This window comes from Myotis daubentonii, chromosome 4 (genome assembly GCF_963259705.1).
Source record: "Myotis daubentonii chromosome 4, mMyoDau2.1, whole genome shotgun sequence".
NCBI lineage: Eukaryota > Metazoa > Chordata > Mammalia > Chiroptera > Vespertilionidae > Myotis > Myotis daubentonii.
In genome coordinates, this window is record NC_081843.1 from 59,404,967 (window position 1) to 59,431,183 (window position 26,217).

General features: G+C 36.9%; 1 non-coding gene across 1 annotated transcript; it reads right to left on the reverse strand.

Annotated features, from left to right (window-relative positions):
• Window positions 1–1,688: 1,688 nt before the first annotated feature.
• Window positions 1,689–1,850, reverse strand: LOC132233953 (U1 spliceosomal RNA). The gene has a single exon (XR_009452797.1). It is a non-coding gene; the product is annotated as a U1 spliceosomal RNA (small nuclear RNA).
• Window positions 1,851–26,217: the final 24,367 nt, after the last annotated feature.

A 26,217-nucleotide genomic window follows, 5' to 3' on the forward strand; every position in this document is an offset into this window, starting at 1 on the left:
TTGGGTTATTTGTAGTCTTCAGTTAATATTAATAGCACTGTCACGAGCATCCCATACATGTTGCCTGGTGCACATGCAACACTTCCTGTAGAGTATGTTCCTAAAGGTAGAGTTGCTGGGTTAGTACATTACTAGATTATTGTTTTTCTAAATTAGTTTTTCAGATTTCTACCCCTGTAAGTACTGCACTGTGGTTATGAGGTGAGAAAACGCCCCATTACACTCAGGCAGGGAAGGAAAGCTACATAGAAGTTAAAAACATGCCGAAACCGGTTTGGCTCAGTGGATAGAGCGTCGGCCTGTGGACTGAAAGGTCCCAGGTTCGATTCCGGTCAAGGGCATGTACCTGGGTTGCGGGCACATCCCCAAGAGGAGATGTGCAGGAGGCAGCTGATCGATGTTTCTCTCTCATCGATGTTTCTAACTCTCTATCTCTCTCCCTTCCTCTCTGTAAAAAATCAATAATATATATATATATATAAAGAAGTTAGAAAACATGAAAAAGCCTAGCTGAGAAAGTACTGAAGTACTGATAATATATTTAAAAGAGACCATGGCATTTCTCCAAAAATATTTAGTGTCCAAAAGAGATGTGACAATGAAGATATATAAATTAGTCCCTGTGTTTGTCCAAAGTAGGAAAACTTTAACAATCTCCTTATAAGTTAAATGTTCAACTTTTAGAATGTGTGACATGAATTACTGTAGACTTTGAAGTGGCAGGTTTCAACACACATTTTATACTTATGTATTCGTTTTACTATAGACACACTTTTCCAGTGGTTTTGAGACACTAGACGAGATAGACAAGGAAAATAGGCTTTCCTGGGGGGCTTAGGTTATTGCTACAGTCACTATTTTTCGATGTAACATAAAATATATGGTTGAAAATATTTAGCACTTCACATATACATATCTTAAAATACATGCTGGAATAGCATTTGCCATCCCAAAGGAGAAAAATTGGGGGCATCTAGAGAACAGGTATATTCCAATTAAGATATCGTAGTAGCCAATTAATTTGGAATGTCGTTTTGTTAGTGGGTGAAGGAACCCAAACTCCTGATGTTGTCTTAGGTGGGACTTGGACATATTCTGCATTGTAAGCATCACAAAAAGACAGCACATCATACAAGAACCTGCTGTAGCATAAAGTGGGTATGAACTAAGCATTTTTTACTTGTTTTATTAGCTCCCTTTTGCCTACATGTGAAACTGAATGGTTCTTGGATTAGGCCAGGGAAATGTAATTTAGGAGACACAAGGATCTCTTCTAGATGTGGTTAGAGAGCGTGAATACAGTGAGGGAGATCAAGCAGTTAGTGACCAGGGAATGGGACCAAGATATGAATGTTAGTGGTTAATGGTCTGTGTCTAAAGTGAATTTATTTGGATCATCAAGTATTGCCTTAAGTATTTATATTACATGATTTAACACATACAACCTTCTGAGCAGAAATTAATTCTTATAAATTAATCCAATATACTAAACTTATAGATGCATTAGATGTATTTGTACTGAGAACAATTTAGTAAGATTTTACCTCAAAATCAAAACCTAAATCATTTATTTATATCATTGCTGGGATCTTCAGAACTGTAACTACAAAGATTTTTTTAATAGATGTACTCTCATTCTTTAATACTTAGGACTATATAATTCTTAAGGAAACTTAATCTTTTCTCCCCAGTGGAGAGTACAAACACAGTCCCCCACAACCACAAATTATGCAGTTGTGTTTCCACATTTGGAGAAATCACAGGGGTCAGCTCATCCAAGTGCTATGCATAAGCCTTGCCCTGGGAAAACCACCTTCTTAATCATGGCATCTCCCCTGGCAGGTAAGTGTGAGACTTAATCTTTTATCCAAGTGAAATTTTTACATTTCTCTTGGTATTGTCCGCCCACGGGTTGTATGTATCTGTGTGTGTGTTTTAACTGATATTTCCCATGATTCAGAAAAATACCACTTAGCTGAGTTAATTGTTTCTAGTTTCTTCAGTGATACAATAAAATAGACCAGATGAATAAATGACTTTGCTTTGGAATATTTTATGATTCACGCCTTTTGAGACTTAATGTGATTCAATAGACCACAGCCATTTTTCTCCTTTTTGATGCTCAAATTCTCACAATTTTGGCCCGAGAGAGCCCCATTAATGTTGACTTCTGTGACCCTTTGACATGATGCATTAATATTTAAAAGCCTCTTTGCTTTCAGACACAACATGATTTTTCAGTCTCGTTTATACATTCCTGCCCTTAACATTCTTATCTCCAAGGAAGTCTGGTTCATTTGAGTGGGAAAATACAATTAACAGTGAGAATCTGGACAACAAAGTAAACCCTTTCAGAGGATGAAGCTACAGAAAACATGTCTTTTTTTCCTTACAAAGTCATCTCTAGTAATAAAAGTGTAATATGCTAGTTAGACCAGGCATCCTTCCGGACGACCTTCTGGACAAAGCCGGGGCTTCGAGGGAAGCCCGGGTCCCAGGTGCCAGAGGGAAGCCGGTGCTGGCAGCTGGGGGAAGGAAAGCCTACCCTTGCATGAATTTCATGCATCGGTCTCTAGTACATCCATATTGATATTTCCAATTAAGTTCTAACAGTAAATAGTTCCCTTTAAAATTTTTAATTCTGTATTGTACTTGTAGCTTCTTTCCTTTAATACTAAAAAATAATTATCCACCCTATTAAAGCTCATCATCACTTATTTGCTTTATCTGAAAATCCAAGAAAATGGGTCCAAAATTATGTGACATTGAAGCAAGCAATAATATAATTGAATAAAATTCAAAATATTTTATAAGCACTTTCCTTTGTCCTTAGACTATACTCACTAGTAATATTTTATCAGATTACTTTGTTCTAGAATTGCTCTTCATCTCTCAGACCATGTGATTATAAAATAATTATTTGATGGTCAGTTTGGCTCCATTTTTTTAGTTCACTTTCAATTTAAAATGTTGGCATTCTTTGAAGCTCCTAAAATATGGAGACTTCCAGCTACTAGTGTTTTCTTGGTAGGAGGAAACATGTGAGGAGAAGAGAGTTTTTCCTTCTTTGTCATTAATTAAAACTCAGGAGGTCAGTCTCCATAATTATCTGGTCCATCTATATGACTTAATAGATAATTATAGGCTCAAGATGAATACATATGAAATTTACCTAGGTAAGCCATTTCTTCCTCCTATTGTTTAATTCTCAGTACTATTAAAATCCATGTATATCTACATACTGAGTTAACTTTTAACTCTACTAAATGCCATCCTGATCTTAAAACTTTTATTTGGCTTCTTTTTCTAAGGTACAAGTTTTTAATCACTGTTTTCTAATCAACATAATATATCATGTTATGTAGTGTTAAATCAAGACTTACCACATATAAGTCCAAAAATTCTTTCAATAGTAGTTGTAAACTTTAATTTTTCTGCAGGGTGATAAAAATATATGTATAGCCTTGCCCTAGCCAGTGTTTCTCAGTGGTTAGAGCATCAGCCTGCCCACTAACGGGTCTTGGGTTCAATTCCTAGTCAAGGGCATGTACCTGGGTTATAGGTTCCATCCCTGGCCCTAGTCAGGGTGTATGCAGTAGGCAATCAATCAATGTGGATGTGGCTTTCTCACATCAATGTTTCTCTATCTCTTCCTCCCTCCCTTTCACTCTCTCTAAAAAATCAACAGAAAAAATATCCTCTGGGTGAGAAGGATTAACAAAATAAATAACATATAGTCTTGTAATTCCATTTGATTAGCAATAAAGTATAGGCATTTGATGTTTTGCTTAAAATCTTTTGGCTCATGATCAGAATTCAAACTTTATTTATATGGATATTATAATTACCTCTAATTACTAACAAATCTATACCAAAACTCTAATTTTTAAGAGGCCTTTGGATTAAGTATAGACATCTATTACTTTATACTATATGAATTCAAATTCTCAAGTGTCAATTAGATATATTAGAAAATATAATAAAGGCATATCAAATAAACTATAATTAAGTTTTTAAAGTAGCTAGAGAAATGTGTCTGGGATTATATTTTAATTATTATCTATAAAATTCAGGTGGAAAAATTTTTATAAAATCATATAACTTCACGATTACATGAATAAGTAGATGAATCCTGCTAAAACTGATGTATAAAATATTCAGTTTCTATAATTAGAGCACATTTCAATTACATTATGTTTCAATTTTACTCCTTTTTTTCGAGAGAACAAATTATATCATCTATAAAACAGATATTAACTTGCAACTTTAAATAGAGCCATTTACACAGTTATTCATATTTCAATGTAAGCTTTTATTCAGTATCTTCTGATAGACAAAGATTCCTCATTTAAAATTCAAATAATTCCTTCACCACTTTTTCATGTTTACTCTGATGAAGGAGTTCCAATTTGATCAATTTCCAATGGCTCAAAAGTTAACTTTAATAAAATAATATCCTCCTGAGCAGGAATCTTTGTCTAGAAATGTAATTACCTTCTACTTTTCACCAGAAGTAGCAGACACAATGGTCATTTTGTAGACATGACAGGATGCCAAAGCACAATACCAGAAGAATGAGGGCAACACAGTAGATGTGCCTTATTTGTGAGGGACATGTTCCAAGACCCCCAGTGGATGGCTGAAATCATGGATAACACCTAACTCTACATATACTATGCTTCTATTCCCTATACGTATATATCTTTCCACTTAAAGGAAGCACATTATGGCTTTTCTTTGGTGTATCTGAATTGCCACCAATACTGCTTTTGTGTTTTGAGGAAATATTAAGCAAAATGATGATTATTGAAGCATAGATATTGCAACACCACAACAGTTGATCTAATAACACAGATGGCTACTAAGTGACTAATGGGCAGGTGTATATACAGCATGGCTACACTGGGCAAAGAAATCATTCCCATCCAGGCAGGAAGGTAATGGATGAATGTGATTTCGTCTTGCTACTCAGAATGACTCACTAATTCAAAACATATGAATTGTTTATTTATGAAATTTTCCATTTACCTTTTTTGGACCACAATTGGCCATGGGTAACTGAAACCATGGAAAGCAAAAGTGAGCTTAAGGGGAGACTACTAGCAAGCATGTCAAACTCAAAGGCTAACATGGGCCAAATAAACAAGGTTTAAGATTATGTGGGCCGCAAAAAAAAAAAAAAAAAAGCTTCAATTTACATAGCAATGTAGGTTTTCTCGATAGAGACATGCTAAATACAAAGGGCTGAAATAAATGAGTAATCGTTAACATAAAATAACAGAACATTTTAATAAAAATTAATATTTATTCTTGAACATTAACTTACCAGACACTGGTATATAACAGACACTGGTATAATAACTGCACAAATTAATAAGCGTAACACAAATAAACCAATTTTTTCTTGTTCTCCAAAAGGAAAATATTTCTTGTTACACACACCAAACAAGTCAGTCCAAGACAAATGCCTTGGCCATCGGCTGCTAAAATATTCGCTGCCGGTATTAGTGGAGAGCAATGGTGAGCCTGCGCATAAGGCGGGGAAGGGAAATGAATGCAACACAGTTATTGTAATCAGTCATTAGCGAACATTGTAGTTTGTTTTTCATAATTATGTATAACAGAATATTGTAAAAATTAAGTTGTGAAATTTTTATTAAAATGTTTCTTACATATCGTTATGTTGGCTGGGCCAAAAAAAATACATTGCGGGCCTCATGTGGCTCTCGGGCCGTGAGTTTGACATGCTTGCTTTAGAGGCTCAGTTATGTACCCTTGTGACCATGTGGCTCACAGGGAGCTGTTGCTGCCCAGCATCGCAGAGCATATTGTGCTGCATATCACTAGCTGGGGAAAAGAGCAAAATTCAGAATTCAAAGTAGGGCTGCTTCTACTGCATGTGTATTGCTTTGGCACCATCGCAAATTCATAGAATCGAACCACTGTAAGTCGGGGACCATCTGTCATAGTAAACTTTGGACTTTAAAGTAGTTGAAACACTAAGAAAATTGTAATCTAAAAATCAAAAAACTTACATAGGTAGGACAAGCTGCTGGAGTGTAAGTCAGGGCTCTGGTTCATCTTCCTTGTAATGCTCTTAGCTCCACTCTCTGTGTGTTGGTGGCATTCTTGCTCTGGTAACATATGGCTATCGCAGTTCCAATCTTTGCACACAGATGGAGCCTTCCAGCAGGCTTTCTAATGCCTCTTTGGGTGGAATCCCATCAGATGCTCATAAAGCTCAGCTCACTCGTTGGCAAAAAATAGAAACACCCTGAATCGGCTTAGAAACATCAAAACCCACACTTGGGGCTTGAGCAGGAACCAACCTTCACTGAAGCTTATGTATTCAGAGGAGGATGGACACATGGATAAAACTAAAATTATGTTAGGAAGGCAGAAATATGAATGTCCAAAGGCAAAAAGCATTGTCAATTGCAATCTGAAAATATGACAATGCAGGGTGATTTTGTTGATATTTGATAACATTGAAAAATGTATTTTACATAGTCCTCAAACTTCCAGTACACTTTCACTTTTATTTCATAAAGTAAAAATATTATTTTAGCATTATGAAATTCACCATTATCATAGTTTGCAAAATTTGAAAAGATTACCAATAGGCAAAATATAATCAAATAGATCTCCACATTAAAATAATCACTTTGATATTTCATAAAATTTTTCTTCTATTATTTCATCAGTTTGATCTGAAATTCAATATTTGTAATATTGAATAGTTTTATAAAGACTGATGGTACTGAAAATATAGCACTTTTAACAATAAACATCATCTCAAAATATTAAGGATCTTGAACAAAAACAAATCCAGAGACAGAGAAGCATAGAACAGACAGTCAAACCTCTGAGGGAAGGCAGGGGAAGGTGGGGGTAAGGGGAGAGATCAACCAAAGGACTTGTATGCATGCATAAAAGCATAACCAATGGACGCAGACACCAGGGGGGTGAGGGCATGAGTGGGAGTGTGGGGGGCAGAGGGGGGAAAGGACACATCTATAATACCTTAATCAATAATGAAAAAAATATTAAGGATCTTAACTATCATAGGGAAATATTTATCATTCACCTATGAAATGGAAAAGTCAAAATTACACTGGCAAATATATTTGCAATTATTACTAAAAATCCAAGTTGTATGTCATATTTTGCCTCATATTGAACAATAATATATTGTTTTCCTTTTTGTTTAAGTTTGTTTCCCCCTCCCCCCAATCTCACATTTGTCTTTGCTGCAAGTTATAATACAGGAGCCAGAGACTAATTAAATATTAAAATACATATATGTGATAAAAATTAAAAAAAGCACTGTAAAGACATACAGAGTCTATATAAACATTACAATCATAACTAAAAAGTAATTTTGCTCTCATCTTTAGAATCTGAGATTAGGAGCAGGGGAATAGGTTCTTATTTGGTAGACACTAATATAAAAATTAATTTTAATGTGACCAGGAATTACTGTGCCATCAGTTTCACTATAATTCCAACATGAAAAGGAAAGCCCTTTCACTTATTTAAATGTTATATCATTGTTTCATTAGCTTACATTACAAAAAGATACAAATCATATATATATACACATATATATGCATTCATTCATTAGTATGAGACTATGCCTTTGTAGCAAAAAATTAACTAGAAAATTAAGTTATATAATTCAGAACAATTATTTATGTGCTATTTATAATCACCCATTTTGACACTTCACCTTCCCAATACTATTATCTTTATTTTAATCTACGCATAGAAAACAAGGTTGAGGTAATTATTCAGAACACTTAGGGAAAAAAATAAAGTCAATTTATTTTCAGACTCTAAAAACCTAATTCAAAAATAGTATCCTTCATGTAAAAACTCCAAGATAAAAGAAACCGATTATTTTTATTTATTTGGTCTGTAATTTACTAAGTGCCCAGCAATATGCTAGTTACTACTGAAATAAGGACTAAGACAAAAATCAATCCCCTCAAAAAATTCTAAGACAAGTGAATAACGAAGTACAAATTGCTCGTTACATTTGATAACTGTGGTGTAAAAACATTCCTATAAAGGGCCAAAGAAGTAGGGGAGAAAGAAAAACAGGGGAAGGCTTCACAGAGGAGGTGATGCCTAAACTGATCCTTGAAGTATGAATAGCAGAGGTCAGAGAGGACATACAAGAAGATTTCCAATCCTAGGGGGTTTGGCTCAATGAATAGAGTGTAAGCCTAGGGACTGAGGGGTCCCAGGTTTGATTCCGGTCAAGGGCACATGCCCAGGTTGTGGGCTCAATCCCCAGTAGAAAGCATGCAGTAGGCAGCCAACCAATGATTCTCTCTCATCTTTAATGTTTCTCTCTCTCCTTCTCCATTCCTCTCTGAAATTAATAGAAAATATATTTTTTTAAAAAAGAAGATTTGCTGGCCAAGAAGACTTTGTGATCACAAGTAACTTGTCAAAGCTAGAACACAAGTAAGAAAGAATGGCAAAAGAGGAGTCTGATAGGGTTGGCCAGATTATGAAGGGCTTTGAATATTGAGTGAAACATGTTTGTAAGAGATGGACATTATTGTAGGTGTTAAAAAACAGACATATTTGGGTTTTTGATGGAATCCTTTGGTAGTTCTATGGAAGATGAATTTTAAAGAGATAAGATTGAAGACAGGGATATGAGTTATAATTTATTGCAACAATACATGGATCAGTCAATTAGTGTCTAATCTAAAGAAGATTGACAGAACACAGAGAATGGTGTATATCTGAAGAAGCCAGAGGAGACATAGTAAGCAGAACTTAGAGACAGTTTTGATTTGAACCCTCAAGGTGAGGTGGGAGAAGATTTTGGTTTTGGTGGTTTATTTCAATTTATAGAAGAATTATGGAAGAAAGACCAAGGAGTATTATTTTATTGTTGTTCTCACTTTTGTTTGTTACTTTGTGTGTTCTGAGAGTTAGAAAAGAGGAAATGATTGATTAAATGATGCCCAGTGGTCAGTCAGTAAATTGGTGTTCTGAGCTCAATTTCCCACATGGGGTGGAGGGTTTCCTCTATACTAACAAACAATTCTCAGGACATCAGCAGGGTATCCAAGAATTCTACTCAACTCTGACACAATCTACCCTGAGATAGCATCAGATTGCACAGGTTAAGGGTTCAGACCTACAAGACTGTCCTTCCCCCCTCCACACACACACACACACACACACACACACACATACACACACACACACACACACACATACACACACACACACACACACAAGCACACACACACACTCTTCAGATGCCAGCCACAGTCCAGGCTTGAACCTATGTTTCTGATGCAGATTGTAGATTAACAACCCCCTTCAACTCAATGTCAGTCTCAAGTCCAGTTTGTTACCTGTACTTCTGACTTAAATGGCTTTATATCAGAGGTTTCCACAACCCCCTTTTTAGGGTCAATTAAATTGCTAGAATGGCTCACAGAACTCAGAGAAGCATGTTATTTACTAGTTGCATTCACTGTTAGCCTCACTGATTTATTACAAAAGGATATAACTCAGGAACAGCCAAATGGAAAAAATGCATAGGTCAAAGTGTCGGGGAAGGACATGAAGTTTTCAGGCCCTCTCTAGGCAAGCCACTCTCCTGTCATTTCCACCTCTTGACCAAACTGGAAGCTCTCTGGACCCAGTTCTCTTGGGTTTTTAATGGAGACTTTGTTATGTAGGTATGGTTGCTTAAATCATTGGCCATTGGCAATTGATTAAACCTGAGATTTGGGGAATGAGACTTAAAAGTTCCATTCTTGTAATCACATGGTTGGTTCCATTGGCAACTAGCCCCCATCCTTAGATGGTTTCCAAAAGTCACCTCATTAACATAACAAAAGATGCCTTTACCACAATGAAGTTCATCTTTTTTTAAATATAGATATAGATATAGATAGATAGATAGATATAGATATAGATATAGATATAGATATAGATATAGATATAGATATAGATATAGATATAGATATAGATATAGATATAGATAGATATAGATGATATAGATATAGATATAGATGATATAGATATATCTTTATTGATTTCAGAGAGGAAGGGAGAAGGAGAGAGAGATAGAAACATCAATGATGAGAGAGAATCATTGACCAGCTGCCTCCTGCACACCCCCTACTGGGGATTGAGCCCACAACCCTTGGTCAGAATCGAACCTGGGACCCTTCAGTCTGCAGGCTGATGCTCTATCCACTGAGCCAAGCCAGCTAGGGCAATGAAGTTCATCTTGACAGAGGTTAGTGAGAGATTATGAGTATGCCTTTATTTCAATAAGTTGTATAATAACTGCAGGCCTCTTGCACAATTTAAAGAATAGCATTCAGTATCTAAGGCAACATTTCATATGGAAAAAATTATTCGTCTGGGATGCTGTTTGAATAGTGATCCTATTTTAAGCATTAGTGTGTAAGATACTCCCCCCACAATACCATTATCAGCAAAATGTTTATGGAAGGTCATTTCATTTGTAAAGAGAAAACTCTACCTACATCTCACACACAAAAAATAGTTTTAAAAAAAGTTTCCATCTCGATCATCTGTAAGGGTGGGACCTTTTTTTTCTTTTTAAGGAACTTAGCAATTACGTGGTTCTCAAAAAAAATTAGGCAAATGGCTGAATTATATCATTGAGAAGTAGCTTATCATGGTAGTTAAGAGGATTTCTTTACAATGTGTACATATGTGTGTGCATAGATCCATTTGGAGTGGCTACAAAGCTTATTTCTCCCAAGACAGTGAGTTTCCTCACTCAATATTCAAGCATCATGACAAAATTATCAAGCTGGATATTTTCTAGAATTCATTGAAACTCTAGCATTTTGAAATTTTTATAATCTTAATGTTAAAAATAGAAAAAATGCAGCAATATTTATTTGACCCAAGGAAAGAACTAAGTAAATACTAGTAAATCCAGAGCTTCTAGATCACCTTCTTGATCAAGATCAGTTTAAGTTGGAAAATAAACTCACTTTAATTGTGTGTGTGTGTGTGTGTGTGTGTGTTTAGTATGTGTATGTGTTATGGCAAATACCATTGAAAGGAATTTGAACAGCAGGTGCCTGTTTTAAAGTCAGTCACTGACAGTTTATAATGCATCTGGCTGACCTCTTCTGAGACAAACAGCCACTGGAAATGCAGTTATAATCTTCACTGAGCCCTGTGAGACTTATAGATGGATAGAGTAAGCATGCATATTCCAAATAGGTGACATTTTGATAATACATTCTTTTGAAAATGACATCAAGAAAGGGAGACCTTTACCAGTTCTGTCTTGGAATGTCAGTGTGATGCTTTAGGGATTCACTGAACTCCTTATCCTGTTAAACTTTTAACCTTCATTGATCTGAAGTTCTTGTTCTAAAACAAAAAGTTGCCTTTCTCTCATAAATTCCTCAAGGAGAAAGAGAGACATGCAGTCATAAATTATTGACTCCCTGCCTTTCAAAAAATAGAAAAAGTGGCACTTTGTACAATGTCTGCAACCTGATTTTTTTTTTATCTTTTCTCTATACAATACCTTAGAATCGTCATGGTACAATGAGATTAGGAATTTATATTTAGAAAACTAATGGAGATCCAGGGCTGTGGAAAAGAGCTCACTTGCCTTGGGAAACGATTAACATTTTTAATGTATGTCAAAGCTATAGTCTAATGACAGTTGTTAAGTATAAAGTGATACAAAAGTTTCTAATTGCCTATAATGAAAACAGCCTACTGAATTGGAAAATGGTTTTGTAAATAATTCCATTGGTTTGAACCAAGGACCAATGAACCATAATTTCCATCTTAAGATGGGGCACTTCGTGTCTCAATGTTTATGGAACAAACCCCTAAGGCCACAGGACACACGAGGCTCTGAATAAGTGTACGCAGTCATACCTTCTCAATTTATGTTTATATCTGGAAAACCATTAAAAGGATAATGTGATTTTCAATTAAACTTTTTCCTAACCATTTTCTAACCTATCCTTTATATTTGTTCTCACTAAACTAGATTATGAATGCCTTCTCCGTAAAAATGCAAAAACCAGAGAAAAAACTTGCAAATCATATATCAGATAAGGATCTAGTATCCAGAATGTATAAAAAAACTCTTAAAACTCAACAGAAAAACCCAACTAAAAATAGCAAGACTTGAATAAACATTTCTCCAAGATATACAAATGGCCAACAAAACATGAAAAGATGCTTAACATCATTAGTAATTAGAGAAATATAAAAATGACAATACTGCCGAAACCGGTTTGGCTCAGTGGATAGAGCGTCGGCCTGCGGACTGAAGGGTCCCGGGTTCGATTCTGGTCAAGGGCATGTACCTGGGTTGCGGGCATATCCCCAGTGGGAGATGTGCAGGAGGCAGCTGATCGATGTTTCTCTCTCATCGATGTTTCTAACTCTCTATCTCTCTCCCTTCCTCTCTGTAAAAAATCAATAAAATATATTTTTTAAAAAAATGACAATACTACCTTGCCCTCACTTGGATAGATATAATTTAAAGACTAAAATATAACATGTGTTGAAGAAGAAGTGAAGAAATTTAACTCTCAAACATTGTTGCTGGGAACGTAAAATGGTTCAGCTACTGTGAGAAAAGTTTGGCTGTTCCTCAAAAATCTGAAATATAGAATATGTGACCCCACAATTCTTCTCCCAGGTGTTTACCCAACAGAATTAAAAACAGGTCGAAAACTGGTACTTAAATGCATGTTTATAAATGTTCATAGAAGTAATATTCACAGCAGCAAAAAGCCGAAAACAACCAAAATGTCCACCAACAGATGAAGGATAAATGAATAAACAAAAAGCAGACACAAAGGTCGCATATAGTATGATTCCACATATAAATATATTTATATGTAAAATATCCCGAATAAGTTCATCCATAGAGGCAGAAAGCATATTAATGGTTGTCAGGGCCTGTGAGGAGATGGAAATGGGGAGTAATTCCCTGATGTGTACAGGGTTTCCTTTTGGGGTGATGAAAATGCCCTGTAACCAAACAATATTTTGAATATACTAAATGAAGTGTTTGCTCTGAAGTGGTTAATTTCATGTTATGTGGATTTCACTTTTTGACTCCATCCCCCTTGCTTTCTCAAGAATTGTTTCGTAAGTCTGCATCTTCAACCTCTCTTTCCCCCATTTTTACAGTTTTACTGAGATATAATTTACATACCATCGACATTTATAAAATATTGCATCCCAAAATTGCACGTTCTCCAAAATAGATCATGTATTAGGCAACAAAACAAGCCTCAATAAAATCAAGGAAATTGAAATTATATCAAGGAGCTATCCCACTACGATGGCATAAAACTAGAAATCCATTACAGGAAAAAACTAGAAAAAAATATAAATATGTGGAGACTAAACAACATGCTTCTAAACAACCAAAGGACCAAAGAGGAAATCAAACTAGTAATCAAAAGCTACCTTAAGACAAATGAAAATGAAAACACAACTTTTCAAATTTTATGGGATACAGCAAATGCTGTGTAAGTTCTAAGAAGGAAGTTCATAGCACAGTGGTTCTCAACCTTGGCTGCACATTAGAATCACTTAGGTATCTTTTTAAAATCCTGATTTCTGGGCCTCATCCTCCAGAAATTCTGTTTCTTTGTTATGGGGTGAGGCCACAACATTAGTAACAAAGAAACAGAATTTCCGGAGGATGAGGCCCAGAAATCAGGATTTTAAAAAGATTCCCAGGTGATTCTAATGTGCAGCCAAGGTTGAGAACCACTGTCATAGCACTATAGGCCTACCTCAAGACACAAGCAAAAGCCCAAATAAACAATCTAACCCTCCATCTAGGATCTAGAAAAAGAATGAACAAAAACCCAAGTAAACAGACAGAAGGAAATAGTTAAGATCAGAGTGGAAGTAAACAAAATAAAATTTTTTAAAAATACACAATGGAAATGATCAATAATACTAAAAGCTGGTCCTTTGAAAATATAAAAATAGATAAACCTTTACTGAAAACCATCAAGAAAAAATAGAAAGCCCAAATAAATAAAATCATAAATGAAAGAGAAGATGTTACAACCAACACGACAGAAATATAATCATTTAGCAATGCTATGGACAATTATATGCCAACAAATTCCACAATCCAAATAAATGGATAAATTTCTAGAAGTATATAACTTTCCAAAACTGAATGAACCATAGAGAAATGCAAAAGCTAAATAAACCAATTACTAGCAATGAAATTGTAGCAGTAATAAAAAAAGAAATAAAAATAGAACACTCTCATAAAATAAAAGTCCAGGACCAGATGGCCTCACAGGTAAATTCTACCAAGCATTCAAAGAATTAATACCTGTGTCTGGCTTCTTTCCCTTTCTTTGCATAATGCTTTCAAGGTTCACCCACACTTTGTACGTACCAATTATTTCATTCCTTTTATAGCTGAATAATATTTCTTTGTATAAAGGCCACATTTTTTTTCATTCATCTGTTAATGGACATTTCAGTTGTTTCTACCTTTTTGTCTACTATGGGTAATGCTGGTATGAACATTTTTGTACAGATTTTTGTGTGGTTATATGCTGGGAGCCGGTCCATGCTTGCTGTTTCAAGGGACCTGGCATATATGGCATACTGTTCTTAATATGTTTGCTCACCTTCTTGGCACTATGTGTTTTAACCAAGGTCTCTGAGAAAGGTTGTTTCCCCAGGTAGGGATTTTCCCCTGAAGTTAGGGAGGGAATAAAACCCCTTAACTAAGTGCCAGGCGGGTAATTAATCACTTTAACTACAATCATGCTTAAGCTGCATAATCTTTACTCCCTGTAATGGAGATAAGAAACGCCCTAACCTTTGTAATAGAGATTGATAGGATTGAATCAACTGGTATAAATACAGATGTAACAAGACAGAATTCAGAAGACAGAACTTAGAACACAGAACTCATGAGACAGAATTCAGAAGACAGAACCTACACGGAGTCTGGAGACAGAAGAACTTCGCTGGAGAGAACATGGCAATAGACCCTGGACTGAACCTGACTATAGAACATGGCAAGAGAACCTGACTAGAACCTGGTGACTGAACCTGGCTGGAGATCTGAAGCAGAACCTCTCTGGAGTTCCAGACCAGAACTTGGCTGGAGATCCGGGCTAGAGATCCTGGCTAGGCTGCTGATCAACTGAACACTGTCTCCGTGTCCTTCCTTCTTCGCCGACTCCGTCTACACCTTTGGGGAGCCCTGGACCTGCTGGGGTTGGACCCCGGCATCTAAGAAGGTGGAGAGAGCATGCCGGAGGATCCTGGACAGGGACTGGCCTCGGAGCCTGGAGGCGGAGCCTGGCGAGAGCATGGCAGGGGATCCTGGAATGAACCTGACTACAGAAATTGGCAAGAGAACCTGACTAGAACCTGGTGACTGAACCTGGCTGGAGATCCTGGACAGAACCTGGCTGGAGATTGTGGCTACAGAACCTGGCTAGGCTGCTGATCAACTGAATGCTGCCTCTATGTCATTCCTTCTTCGCCGACTCCATCCACGCCTTTGGGGACCCCTGGACCTGCTGGGGTTGGACCCCGGCAGTTATATGTTTTTATTTTTTCTCGAGGATATACCTAGGAGTACAATTGCTGGATAAGGTAACTATATATTTAAGATTTTAAGGAACTGCTGAACTGTTTTCTACAAAGGCTATACCAGTTTACTTTTCTCAGTTTAATATAATTCACCTTCACTCTAAATCTGCATTTAAAATCACAGTAGAAGATTTTTCTCTACCTTTTTTTTCAGGGTGCCACCTAGATTCCAGAATTAGTGGGAAGTGATAGTATGAAAAAGCAAAATAAATGTTACAGAAAAAATAAAGTTGCAATACTTCCAAAAGTGACTCATAAACATAGAAATCTGAATTAGAATAATGCTTATTATATGCACACACTTGCAACAATTGATAATTTGGAAATCTTGGAAGTTGTCCTAGAAAATGACTATTACACTTTTAATTGGTTGGGAGAAAACATTCTTGAGGCTGGGAGATCAGCTGTTAAATGATAGAAGGCAGAGAGTTTGGCGAGCTTGAGAAGCAGTGGTGCAGGAGGGAAGCTAGAAATTTGACTGAGATCATGGAAAGCGAACAATAAGGAGATTGGAAGAACCACAGACACTCGGATAAATAGAGTTAAAGTAGAATCTTGATTCCAATTTGTAGGACATTTAGAAAGTCACTATATAGCTAAAGAAGGCAGGTGGCAAGGTGAAAGCAGAGGTCAAATTGATTTAACAGCAGTTTTGAGGAATTACTGCAGTCAGGCGGGACTGAAGTCTGCAAGTGAAAAGATAGAAAACCAGGCCAGGTGGAAGAGGCTGGCGCGGAGGGTTGGCAGTTGACATGCTTGGTTAAGAGAATGATTGATAAAACTCTACACGTTGCTAAAAAGCTGCTTGGAAAATGTTTACAGTAGAATAAAAAAAATGGGTACTTGTGAAGACTGGTCTTTGGTTCTCTTTTGTGTCTATCTTTTATATAGATTGATGAGAAAAGAAAAGAAAGTCAATTTAGATGATTAAAGAAACTCTCTCCTTTCAGCCATCCAGACCGGATCTGTTGTCTCCAAGCACACTTGGTGATAGGAATTACCTGGCAGCAACAGAAAATATCTTTGACTAAACAGAAGGTTTTTCAAAGACCATTCAGTCAAGCAAATGGCTACCTCATTAACCAGACTGGGAAAGAGTCCAAATGTTTACAAAATAACTGTATTCAACACCTACAGGCACATCCCAAACTTCGTTCATGGGCTTTTTCTCCCTTTCACTGCATTAAAGCAGCCCACCATTTTCCTAGGTAGCATTGTAGCACACTTTTGTTTTTTATTCCAGACAAAGCATGGCTGACAGTGATAAAGAAAATTATATATTCACCACCCCCCCACCACCAAAAACAAATAGATAAAAAAAGACATGTTCAGATGCTCCATGCTTTGAGATTAGGAAATGATTCTAAACCATTCATCTAAATGTGTTCACTTCATCCTTCGTTTAGCTATGTATGCAAGCTGAACCAGTCAGACTGCAGAAGACTTATAATTACCATGTCTAATCTAATTCTAAAAATCCCTTAAATCCTTTTAGCAAGTAAATTATTTTAAAAAGCAACATTGTTTTTATTTAGCCTCAGGTCGTCTCACTTTACAAAACAATATTATCTGCATTTAATTGGAAAAAATATATGGTTGCTTAATGTTTTTGCAGCAATTAAGCACATTTAAAACAAGATCAGCCTTAAGAAGAATGTTTTACTTGGGGTCCCAGAGCATCCACTTAAAACCAACCTTCTATTTTCTGTATACACCCACCCTTAGGTTCTTAGTGACCTAAAATTTCCTCTTTTCTTTTAAGATGTTAATAAATCAGGATCCCACGACCTTACAATTCAGGCGATTCTATCCACCCCAACACCAAAAGGCACCCACCTGCCTTGGCTTTAATTCGTCAGGACTTTGCTCTTGGAAAAGCACCTTAGTATTCTGATGTATGTATTTGTTATGGTTGGCTGTTTATCTTACCACCCCTCAAGAAAATGTACTGATATCAGAGCAAGGACCTTTTGTTGATAGTGTCTTAGTTCTAAGAAATAACCCTGAGTTTAGAATGCCAAGCACTATAGCAGGCCACTCTGGAGATATTCTGAGCAATACATAGGCAACTGCCCATTTCAACTTTGCATCAGTCTGTCTTACGCTAGAAAACAAATACACATGGGTAGCAAATCTTAGACGAGCAAACCCTAAGACGCTAAGTCACAGTCTTTCATCACAGCGTTAGGTCATTCTTGAGCCTTAGGATGACTGATGTGTTTAATTTAAACTGGCCTGGGTTTACAGGACATGTCCCCGAACTGGCAATAGGGTGAGTTGGTAAGATGGAGGAGGAGATTTTCATGGAAAACAGTTTTCTCTTTCAAACTTTCCTTTGCATGTGTCTAACTAACAACAACAAAAAGGTGTTTTAACTGCTGCCATGTTATATAATTTTATCCTGTTCTCTGAGTTTCCTCTAAAAGACCAGTGAGGTAAAAGCTGTTGTGAGTCTCATTGCATAAGACATTAGTTTTATAAGGAATAAAGCCTTTTACAGAAAATTCATTTCAGTTTGCTATAACAGTGGAACCCGGAGACACATGGATAAATTAAAATCCCATGATCTGTTAAAAGATGTCAATTGAGGTAATGGTGTTCATATTGGTGAGGTCCATTTTAGTCATTCTGTTTAAGGGAAAATACAGAGCAATTACTGAGTCATAGATACATGTTACAAATTCAAATTTGTAATTTACTATTCCCTATATTGGGTAATAGAATATGCTGTTTCAGAGTTGTTAAACTCGAAAGCATTAAAATTTGGTGCATGGATGAAATGTAAATAATTTTGGTAAATGAAATGCCTTGGAATGGTCTGATTTGACTGATTACTTTTACACATTAAGCATCTACCCTTCTGTGAGCCAAACACTGTGCTGTTTGTGGATAAGAACGTGAGCTCCCTGGACTTTACCAGTTAGATAAGTAAGTATTAATAACAAAAGCCTCACAACTAAAACTATAATTCCTGTGTATATTCAGTACTATGAAGGAAAATTATAAGGTGCTTCCATAGCATATCATGAGCGATCTTAATGCAGGCTGGAGGATTAGGAAAGGTCTCTTCAAGGAAGTGTTATCTGAGCAAGTTCGGAAAGATGCTTGGCAGCTACCCAGAGAGTTAAAACTCAGGAGAGCACTATGGAAAATGGACCCAAATAGGAAAAGTATAGATACTGTATTTGAGATAGTGAAAGAAAATGACGATGACTAGGGAGTGCTGGACTAGGAGAATTGTGAAAGATAAGGATAAAAATACAGGCAGAAAGGAAATCATGGAGGGCCTCCTTTAGGGTTTTGTTTTTTATCCTAAAGGCACTGAAAAATGATTAAAAGGCTTTCATCAGGACATGGCATGAGCATCTATTCATGTTGACACCATCCTGGTTCCAGTATGGAGAATGGATGGACATTGAACCAGAGTCAAGCGACAAGATTAATTTAAAAGCTATTGTATTAACTCAGAAAAAGGGATTGTAGCTTCAACTTTAAATAGCAAAGATGAACTTGGGAAGATATAGACAGACTTTAAAAATATTCAAGAGATAATGTGTATGGAATTTAGTGAAGGATGAATGAAAAAGATGTACATTTTTGAGAAAACACGAAGGATTTTGTCATATACAATTGAGTGGATGTGGTGTCACTTGCTGAAATAAAATAAAAACAAAACTGGCTGTATAGGATTGGGAACAGAGTGGAAGAAAGCAATTGGGCTTCTCTCTGCTTTGTAGGTGGAATTCATTCCTGACCTCCTAGAAGGCAGAGTCCCTCTGGTTCCGTCTCTCCAGACAGTAATCTTTCTTCCCTTTTTTTTGGGGGGGGGGGGTTGGGGGTGGGGGTGGGAAGAAGTTACCTGGCTACAGATGGTTGTGGAGAAAATTGGTGCATCTGCATGCATAGACATTCTGCCAGTCCTTCTGTCTTCAAGACACCCTATACTCTTGCTTTCATTGGTATTTGGTGCCTTCAATTTCAAGCCTATTGTGCATTTGGAAATATAAACTATCTTAAACTGTCTTACTCTGTTACTTTGGTTGCCTTTTTAAAATTAAATGTATTGGGATGACATTGGTTAATAAAATATATAGGTTTCAAGTGTACAGTTCTATGATACATCACCTGTAATTTGCACCGTGTGTCCACCACCCAAAGTCAAATCTTCTTTTGTCACCATGTATTTGACCCCCTTTACTGACTGCCCCCTCTTCCCTTTAGTAACCACCATATTGTTGTCTATGAATTTTTGTTCAATTGTTTGACTTGTTTTTTTCATTTATTGCTTTCAGTTTAATATCCCTCATATGAGTAAAATCTTATGGTTCTTTACTTTTCCATCTGACTTATTTCTCTTAGCATGATATTCTCAAGATCCATACATGTTGTCACAAAAGGCAGTATTTCATCTTTTCCTATGGCTGAGTAGTTTACCATTGTATATATGTACCACATTTTCTTTATCCAATCATCTATAAAAGGACACTTAGGTTGTTTCCATGTCTTGGCCACCATGAATAATGCTACAATTTTTAATTTTCTTTCAAGTGTCTGAAATGTTATTGACATCACTCCACTAGATTAATCTTCTCTATTTATTGCTTTAAAAAATGAACAGCACTTACTTTGAGCCAGGCATTGCTTTAAGTACTTTAGAAATACTAAATTATATTCAAACAATCCTTTGAAATAGGTACCATTATTATCTCCATTACATGGATGAGGAAACTGATACTGAGAAATGGTGAAATACATTGCCCAGGATCATAAAGCTTGTAAATGAAAATCCAGGATTAAAAACCAAATAAGTGAGCTCCAGAACCCATGTTCTTAACCACCACTCTAACAGACCCTTAATGGACATGATTTAGCTACTCTAAGAATTGCTAATGGGTACCCTCTTTTCACATGTATAGACACCAAAAAAAAAATGGCAAACTCTGTAAGTCACTCATAACCTTATGAGTTTTTCCTTATTTAACCCTTTATTGTTTATTCCATCCTGATTAATCAGAAATCTTGAAAGTTCTTTAAATATAGGCTACATTCGTATTTAAAGTCTTATGGTGCTGCATATAGATATTGCTCAACATGTCAAATTGCATTAAAAAATGAGAAATACTTGAATATGTTTCTGACCCTATGAATTAGCTCTACCTAATACATAGAAACAATCACAGAGAAGCAGCCAAAATGCAGAGACAAAGTAATATGTCACAAATAAAAGAGTAGAAGAAATCTCCAGTAAAAGAATAAAATAAGATGGAAGCAAGCAACTACTGGATACAGAGTTCAAAACAATGGTTATAAGGATGCTCAAGGAACTTAATGTGAGCTTCAAGGATCTTAGTGAGAATGTCAAGGAACTTAATTAGAATTTCAAGGAAACTAGAACATCAAAGACATGAAAAAAGATCAGTCAGAAATGAAGAATACACTAGCTGAAATAAAGAATAATTTATAGGGAATCAACAGTAGAGTAGATGACACCAAGAATCAAATCAGAGATTTGGAATATGAGGAAGCAAAAAACACCTAATCAAAAGAACAAAAAGAAAAAAGAATCCAAAAATATGAAGATACTGTAAGGAACTTCTGGGACAACATCAAGCATACCAACATTTGCATCAAGGGTGTGCCAGAAGGAGAAGAGAGGCAGCAAGAAATTAAAAACCTATTTGAAGAAATAATGACAGAAAACTTCCCCTACTTCGTAAAAGAAATAGACTTACAAGTTCAGGAAGCACAGAGAGTCCCAAACAAGAGGAACCCAAAGAGGCCCACACCAAAACACACCATAATTAAAATGCAGAGGTTTAAAGACAAAGAGAGAATCTTAAAAGCAGCAAGACAAAAACAGTTAGTAACCTACAATGGAGCTCCTATATGACTGTCAGCTAATTTCTAATCAAAAATTTTGCAGGCCAGAAGAGACTGGAAAGAAACATTCAAAGTGATGAATAGCAAGGATCTACAACCAAGATTACTTTACCCAGCAAAGCTATCATTTAGAATTAAAGGTCAGATAAAGAGCTTCACAGACAAGAAAAAGCTAAATGAGTTCATCACCACCAAACCAGTATCACTTTAAATGTTGAAGGGTCTTCTTTAAGAAGAATAAAAAGAATAAATAAGATAAACAATATGAACAATGAAATGGCAATTAATACATATCAACAATCGGATCAGAAATTCAAAATAAGAAACATAAAGAACAAAATAAACTTATGAATAAAACAGAACCAGAGGCATGGAAACATGAAACAAATTGACAAATGTCAGAGGAAAGGAAGAAGGGGGACAGGAAGAGATTAACCAAAGAATTTATATGCATACTAGAGGCTTGGTGCATGAATTGATTCACGGGTGGGGTCCCTCAGCCTGGCCGGTGATCAGGGCCATCTTGCCCAGTCCTGATTGGGGCCGATCAAGGCTGGCTGGCTGTGGGGGAGGGACCACAGGAGGTTGGCCAGCCACGGGAGGTTGGCTGTGGGAGCACACCAACCACCAGGGGGCAGCTTCTGCATTGAGTGTCTGCCCCCTGGTGGTCAGTGCATGTCATAGCGACCAATCGACTGGTCGTTCAGTCAACCAGTTGTAAAAGTAACTTAGGCTTTTATAGAGAGAGAGATATGCATTACCCATGAGCACAGACAATAGGGTGGTGAAGGCCTAGGGTAGAGTAGGAACTGGGTGAAGGAGGTCAAAGGGGCAGGAAAGGAAAAGGTAAGGACATCTGTAATACTCTCAACAATCAAGATATTTTTAAAAAATAAAGTATTCTCATTTCATCTAATTGCTATTTCACAGACAATACATATCTTCTACTTTTCTGAATATTGCCAAATTGTTCTACAAAATACTTGTACCAATTTCTTTTGCAACCAGATGCTATGAAGCATTTTTAAAAACATATTTTCCTCTGAAACATTTCTAAAATACAAAACAATGGGTATGAGAAAGATATAAGATGTCAATAACAATAAATTAACACCATATATTCTCAACCTGGTTTAAGATTAGAGCATCAGAATACCTTGGAAACCCATGTGTTCCTTCTAAAGCTATCCTTCTTCCTCACTGTTCTTTCCACAGAGGTAATCACAATTTTGATATTTTTATTCATCATTCCTTTTCTTTTCATGTCACAAATAAGCACATATCTAAATATGAGGTTATTTCTTATGTTTTCATATATTTTTAAAGTTTACACACATGGAATCATACATCTATACCTTGGTTGTTTTGTTTTTGTTCAGCCTCATGATTTTTGCTCATCATTATCATTTTGAATTTTATTACTACTCATGCAGACAACTGTCATTCACAAATAAATAATTACAAACGCTTGTATCATGGTCTCCAGAAAAATAATAAAATATAAATTCAACTATATTTATTACATCATCTATATACAAATCTAAAATCTGTAAAACATGACTCCAAATAAAAATAAAACAGAAATGCTGATACTAGAGCAAAATGGGTCTTCAGTGATTCCTCAGTTAAATCCTGGGATATTATAAGTAAGTTGTTAAAACCAAAAGCAATTAAATGACCAATGTAGTTTCTAAACCATACCAATTTAGTTCCATAATCCAAGACTAAAATTTTCCAATTCTTAATTGTGATTCTTTCCAATCAAGTTGCCTCCTCTATAATCACCTCAGGGTAAAAACTATCTTCTCCATCTCCTCCTGTCTATCTCTTTGACCCAGCACACAGGATCATGCTATACACATAGCAGAGTAAAACTTAAGTATTTCAATATATTTGGAGTTATGTTTCATTTAAGTCTGACTCATTTTAGCTGGCAAAACATCTTAATTTTATTTGATTATTCCAAAAAATTAAAGGGAAAAGGTATTTAAGTCAAGAATGTACTTGGACTCATCTTCTGTGAAAATGTATGACCTAAATATATGCCTTATCCTTGAATGTCATGAGTGTATTCATCACTTAGCAGTGCCTTTATGGATGATAGATACAAGAGTCTCAGGAGGCAAATGGCTCTTTTGGGATAACAGTTATAAAGACATGCTACCATTAACAGACAAAGTACATCAAAGGAGGAAAGAAAATTGATATGTTTATGATCTCTCAGAGGCGGAAGAAAATAACTTGGTAATGATAGTGTAATAAGGTATTAGTCTGAGCACTTTAATCACTCAGTCCCCACTGTTAGGGTCACCAAAGGAGGAACACACAAGGCTGAAAGTGGTAAAGAATTATAAATGTATTAAGTCATCTGGAAACCAGATGAGCTGAACCCCAAAATAGAACCAGCGGGCCAGAGTAGGAGAAGCGGGATATTTAAGGTCAAAGTACAGGTTGGACCAGGTGCAGGCTGGAGGCCAGGTGTAGGGTATAGGCGGTCCACTAAAAACTGGGTGAGGTGGTTTACTGGAAATTGGGTAAGGTAGTTTACTGGAAACTGAAAGCCATTAATCATGTCTTGGGAAACCTGCAATGAGAATAGGAAAACTACCTGGAGGGTAAGAGGCCCAGGAGGAGCATAATAGAGTGTTGGGTCTCTTCTATAGCTACTTCCTGCTAAAAGGGGGTATGTTTTTCTTCAAAGCCAAAAATCCTTGCTGTCTATCACAGGGATGATGAGGCTTGGGCACAAAAGGAGGTGTCTAGCAGTGGTATTCCTGAATACAAGTAGGGCTTATAACTTGGTGAAGACAAACTGTTATAAATTTTAGTATTATTGGGGTAAAAGCTAGAACAAAAATTATGACAAATGGTCTGGTGGAAGGAAAGAGACATTAGTTTGGAGGGTTGTAGTCTCCTAAATCAAAATGAGGTTTATTCTCTTAACTTCATTTGTTTGCAGTTTTGCAGTAAAGAAAATTGTTCTTTGGGAAGGGGGGAGTGAGAAGGAGCTGAGGTGAGAGCAGTTTTCACAGGGATAAAGGGGGTGAGAATGCTGGCCTTGGGATCTAAAGGCTCAGTAAGGAGTCCTTTCACCATATCACAGAGGGGCAAGTAGACTAAAGTTGTAAACCCTGAGGCAAAAGTACCCAGTGAGCCTGAGAAAGGAGAGTATTTATTGTCTACAGGAGGGGACACTCATGGAGAAGACAGGTATTATGGTCTAAGGCAGGGGTGGGCAACCCCTGGCACGCCAGTAACTTTTGCTGGCATGTGAAACCCTCTCTTATAATCTTCCATTTACAATTTTTTTTCTTAATATAAACTTTTTTATTTTTCAGATAAATTCAGTGTAGGTATCATTAGATAAATAAATGATTTTACATAACAAGTTATCTTAAAGACCATAGACATGGATTGACGAAAGAGGGGAAGAGCAATTTCTATGTCTCTGCCTTAACTCTCCCTGCCTTCCTAGATCCGACCAGTGTTTTGGTTTCATCCACATACGCTTGTGAATCTTTGTTCTCAGTGATGAATTTTGTTAAGTCTCATAATAAGAGTAGCCTGATGGATGAAAGTAGTAGCTCGTGCATATCTCTGAAGGTCATGAAATATAAACCTGATGTAAAATCTGTCATCAGTGATGCAGCAGCAAAAGTCCCACTGAAAATATCAAACGGAGTCATAAAGTTTTCTGTCAGGCTATCAGTATACATGTATACATTTAAAAAAAAACGTATTTTTCATCATCATATACTGTGTTTTTGTCACTCGAATGAATTTTATTATTTCTTCAAGGTTCTTCACATATGTACACCTTAAGACATATCAAGTAGGTGTAACATGTTCTCAAAAAATTAGGGTTGGCACGCAGAAGAATTTTGAGTCAGAGATTTTCCTGGTTTTGGCACGCACTCCCAAAAAGGTTGCCCACGCCTGGTCTAAGGTAATGGTTCTACTCTGTGGGGTGAGAATGAATCCGAGGTAGGTGACTATGGTTCAGGACAACTTGCTTTATGAAGGGATGCTCGGTAGGTAGCCCCTGTCAGGTACTGAGGTAGAATGAGAAAAGAGTGGATAAAGGGGGTAATTAGTAAGATACAATGTAGAGGTGAAGTGGCTAATGGCTGTGAGACTAATCCATCAACCCCCATAATAGAGACAAAGGAGGGGACAAGGGTTCCAGCGAATTCAGGGAGAGCAGAATAAGTGGCCCCACTGGCAATTAAAAAGGAGATTGGCTTAGCTGCCGCCCCAATCATTACCCCAGGCTCTGTCCTGGTGGTGTAAGTCTGTGGGGCCTTGTCGGGGCCTGGGCAGCTTCAGACTGTGGGGGCCAGTCCCAGGAGGTTTGAGAGCTCTAAACCGGATCCGGAAGGCAGCCTTGCTGAACTGGCTGAGGTCCAACCCAGAGGGGCCAGACTACAGTCTGATTTCCAGCGGCCTTCCCTTCCGCACCTTGGGCAGGGCCCAGGCAGGGGTTTGGGGTTTAAGCAGGACTTGGCTCAGTGTCTTCCTGGTTGCATTGAAGCATGGGCCCGGAGAAGGCTTAGACCCTGACTTACCCTTGGTTGGAGGACTGGTACTTCGGGGTTCGTGAGAGTGGTGCCTGGGAGCCAAAAGGCCTCCTTCTAGACTTCAGCCTTAGCCTGATCTCACCTTAGTTTTTGGACTTGGTCTGCTTGT